At 41.9% G+C, this 4,807-nt stretch overlaps 1 pseudogene; it reads right to left on the bottom strand.

Annotated features, from left to right (window-relative positions):
- Positions 1-374: 374 nt before the first annotated feature.
- LOC119900097 lies at positions 375-3,897 on the bottom strand (annotated as a pseudogene).
- Between the last annotated feature and the right edge of the window lie 910 nt (positions 3,898-4,807).

The raw sequence follows: 4,807 nt of genomic DNA, 5'->3' as shown, positions 1-4,807 counted from the left end.
ACTGAGACATGTGGACTGGGGCTGGGTAATAAACATTAATGATAATTATTGCAATATAATTTTTCTCAATAACAAGATAACAAATGCTCAATATATCGTCAGTAAATGTTTGATTCAATTCATTGAATCACGAACGAATTAGCACTTAATATTTCTATTAAGAAAAAGATTTACTACTATTTGTTGAAAATTTTAAATTTTGAATGTTCTACCCTATGTGTGTTTGAAGTGTCTAGATGTTTTGATGATAAAGAAAAGTTGAACCACCAATTAACTCTCCGAATTCTCCATCTTTCACTCAGGAGCAAATATCAGTCTTTAAACTTGAAAGAAATAATGAGTTGACATTTATTGTGATAATTATCGATATGGAATGGTATGAAATGTTTTTCTCGTGATAACATTTTTAGCCATATTGCCCAAGTGTGGACACAAACACATCTTAGCTACCGCTTAGAATAATCTTCCCAGATGGAAAGACGATTGCAGTCATGCCAGGCACCACGTAGAGGTAGAGGCCGGGAAACAGCTCTGGTTCGTAACTGTGGAGAAACACACACTAATGGAAAACTCACCAATAATCAGAGCAATTCACAGCAGACGAGACGTCAGCGGGTGAAAACAGGGTGAGGACTTTTGTTTTGCTGGAGCACTATATGCACACAGTGAAACCAGTAAGCTTATAGGTACTGGTACTTATTGTGTTATAGTTATTAAGTTCACATCAAATATCAATCATCAGTTTGTGTGGTTTGAATCGTCCTTTGCAGATTAAACTTGCCTCTCAGGATCTCAAGTCAGTGTGGATAATTCAATTTGTTTAAATGGAATCAACATGTAAATCAGAAGGCTTTGATTCATGTTCGTTTGTTCTTCTCATGTTTGTTCTTCCCCTGCATCCAGTCTTTGTGCTAAGCTAAACATCAGCTTATTGTACTTAAACACTGCCAGTAAACAGGATCGGCTACACTCAGGTGGAGGATTGTGGCTCATGTTCCCACAGCCAGTGTCTCCTGACCTGCAGGGCTGATAGTGGGCCAGTCTCTCCAAACTGATCGGGAAGGTCTTCCAAGTGGCCACCACGTTGTGAATCTTAAAGTTGAAGAAGCCGACGGGAAGCCCAGCTTCTGCACTATGCGGGCGAACTTCCTGGCCGCCAGCCATGACTGCTCCTCACTGCACAAATAAGAGGAGGTGGGGGTTCACTGTCCTGAGAACCATCTTGCAGCACCACAATCACTGGAGATAAGTCTAGACAGATGGGCAGACAGACCTCTTGGCTCCTGTACAGACAATATTTCCAGTTTGTAGATAATTGCTGTCGTTCGCGGTTTCCGGATCCTCATGGTGAGCGCCTTGTGTGTCTGAAACACAACAGGAAGCTTTACAGGTTGTTTTTTTTAGAAGGCGGTTGGCCTCACCTTGAACTGTATGACAGATGTCATGTCTGACTTTCTACTGTAGAGCCCAGAGGTTGGCAGAGAAGCAAACATACACATCGCCCAAATCTCAATAATGTGTGTCAAACACTGATTGGTTGATCCAACTCCTACTGTGTAGCATGTTCAAGACGGAAAAACACATGTCAACATCTGCAAAAAAATCTGTATAGATGTTCATGTTCCCCATGCACAGCTCGGAGAAGCATGTTTTCCCGTCTCCACTTCTTTCTGGCGACAACTAGAAGCTGCAATGTTTGTTAAAAAAACATAACAGAATGAACATGCAGTTTAGGTATTCTTAGGGCCTTGCTGCCTAGTCACACCAGGAAGTCCTTGTAACACCTGAAGCTTTGGACTCTCTGCTGGTCTCAGTTCTGTCTAAGGTCATAACCACCCACCCTTCTCTAGTTACCCAAGTTAGATTGGTTATAATTTGACTGAAAGCAAAGCTAATATGCAATTATTGTGTAAGCATAAAACAAGGTGAAGCACTGAAGATGCTTAAAGTAGATTTTGACACAGGGCACTTCTAAGAGACCAACACAGTTTCACGCTTTAGCGTCACTTTTGGACGCTTAGGGCTCTGCGGTCAAGTTAGCAACAAAAAATATGCAATATCCGGTTAGACTTTAAAATAAAACTATTGGATAACGTCGTCAAACGTTGCAATTTGTTGGTTTAGCCACCAAAACTACTTGGTTAGGTTTAAGACAAGAAAATATTGTGGTTATACACTGGTGTCTGGTGTCTCACCCACACAGCTCCTTACTCGGACTTCTGTTATTTAAATACTACACCTGCTTTAAGCGTTCATAAATGACTCTGCAGGGCTTCCCCCAGTGCGTTACAAACTGATGCCAAGGGGTCTGCACCATGCGTCTACATGTGATGACATGGGAGTGAGAATGTGTTGAAGAGACGGGGCTTCGGGAACTTAGGAAGAATGCACTTACCATTTCAGTCTATTCAGTTTTAGTGCTGATTACCATATTAATTAGCAAATCATTGAATTAACACAATGCTCCCGGGTAGTTTCCAACGCTATGTAAGAGCACTATGCAAACAGAATCGACCAATTGTTGCCCAAACCAGCGTTGGTAATGGCCTCACTGTGTAGAGTCCATGTCTTTTTCTGGATCCTTTCCGTACCTTTGGTTTGTACTCTACGTTCCAGGCCTTGGAAGCAATGAAGTCCAGGTCCAGACAACAGCCCAGCGTCACTGTAGAGAGGATGTTCCTGCACACAAACACACAACACTGGATTAATACAGTACGACACTTAGGACTACAAACGCAATAGGGAAGGTTAAAGCTGCAGTAGAGTCTCAGCAGTGTTTGTAGGAACAGGTGACCTACTGAGGAGCGAGGACCTGTGGTGAGATCGTGTCTGGTGGTGAGAAGTGCTAAGAAAAATGACTTCTGGGCAAAATCCATCTGATGAGGAAGACTGTGCGATAACACTGAAAGCTCCAGAACAGCAACTAAACTGTTTTGTGGTGACCTACTGTATCTGTGGGATGGTTTCTGGTTCCTGTGTCACAGGCATCACGGGGGTCACGGGACAAACAGGGAGGCACCCAGCTCCGGCACGGACGACCCACCCGGGAGCTCGGCCGCTGCTGTGGAATTCTGGGAGCTGTAGTCCAGACCGGTGCGTTTGTCTGTCAACACATTGCCAGTTGTGCTCTCATTCTCTGCCTGTTTGTGTCTTTGGATGAACACCAGTGTTAGTGGTGTAGTACCTGTGTCGTCCTGGCTGGGCTTGTACGGCGTCAGTACGCTGAGGAATGGTTTATCGCCCAGCTCTTCCTTCACCTCCTCCTTCTCCGTCATTACAGATTCCTGCAGCAAGATAATACGGAGTGAGTTCAGCAAACATTGTTTTGATTTAGATTTTTTTCTGTTCACTCACTTTGCATTTTGTTAACTGATATAATCTACTGTAAAACTTCAATTAAAAGCCCAGTTAGATGCGTGGGCCTTTTTCTGGCCCGGTGTGGCTGCACGTTTTAACAGATAAATGCAAGTCTCAATTACAAGCCTGGTCTGATGTTTATTTAGTTATTTGAATGTATAAAGCCTCTTAAACCCCACCTGGTGGACTTGAAATAGTTATAAGCTGCTTAGATCGTACACACAAATATAAATGTTTAAAATTTTGTTTTGTTTTTCTCCCAATTAAACCAAATCAAAGATCCAAGGTAAAAATATCAGTTTCTCATGTATGACTAGAAATGTGCTTTAAGTTCACATGTGAATTTCAGTGAAAACAAAGTCCAACTGGAACCTGTTGGCAGGTCTGAGGTCTGTGGATGATCGAGAGGGGACGCTGTTTAAGGAGAGACGTTGTTTGGGTGAACTGGCACTTTAACATCTACTTTTTTACTTAGACGGGAGGAGCTGAAGCTTGTACTCACGTTTGCAATGAAGTTATCAAAGTAGCACTCCAACGGGACTTGTCCATGGGCGCAGAACCTTCCAGGCCTTTCCAGGGACCTGATTTTAGTCCGTGACTCAATAAACGAATATTAAACTAATGTTATCACGTATGATCGGCTGAATCTTAGAAGCCAAGGACACAGAGTGTTTACATTCAGATGGGTTAGTCCATTAGAGCTCTGTTGCTAGGCGAGAGAGATGGACTTAGTTTGTTCCTTTTCAAAAATAACAATGAACACTGTTGAGTTTTTTAACATCCTCAGAGGAGGAAGAAAAGAGTAGAAAACAAGAAGTTGTGAAAATTGTTAATCAGACTTTTTTACAGCAGCAGCAAACATGACGTCACCTGAAGCATCCTGAGCCAAAAGTACATTTACTCGAGTCAGGCGTACTCACACTTTACTTCAGTATTAGTGTTACTGTATATACTTTATATTTCTATTTCTTTATATGTCAGAGGGACACATTGTGCATTTAACTGCAGGTACAAGGTAGTTTATTTATCATTATACAACACGTTAACAAAAAGAAAGTCTGTAGTATCTTCACTCTACACACACAGAACTTAACAGATCATTTAATGTGGTAACATTTAAAATAATTCAATTTTTTCTTCTTTAGACAGGGTTAAGGTTCAACTTCTTTTGAGCCTTTCTACATTTATTAAGGTCCCTGAAGTTCTCTCCTAAACAAACCGTCAGCGTTCTGCCTGTGAGATGTGAAGGCCGATCAGCAGGTTGGTTCTTCCATGTTTGTCCTTGTTCAGCAGCTGTTAAACTCCTTTTATTCAGCACAAACTCTGCTGTACGTCTGACTTCACATTTCATCAAATTTAACAAAGTATGAAGCTGCCAGTGAAATGCCTATAAAAATGTGCAGGTCCTTGGTGAGAAACATGGCGTCACTGTTCACACACACAAAAGCAG

Source organism: Micropterus salmoides, unplaced genomic scaffold, assembly GCF_014851395.1.
Source record: "Micropterus salmoides isolate LMB-PRFRI ecotype aquatic unplaced genomic scaffold, ASM1485139v1 Ms_hic_scaffold_1235, whole genome shotgun sequence".
NCBI classification, from domain to species: Eukaryota; Metazoa; Chordata; class Actinopteri; order Centrarchiformes; family Centrarchidae; genus Micropterus; species Micropterus salmoides.
The sequence above is the reverse complement of the archived record's forward strand: the minus strand, read 5'-3'. Positions and strand labels throughout refer to the sequence as shown.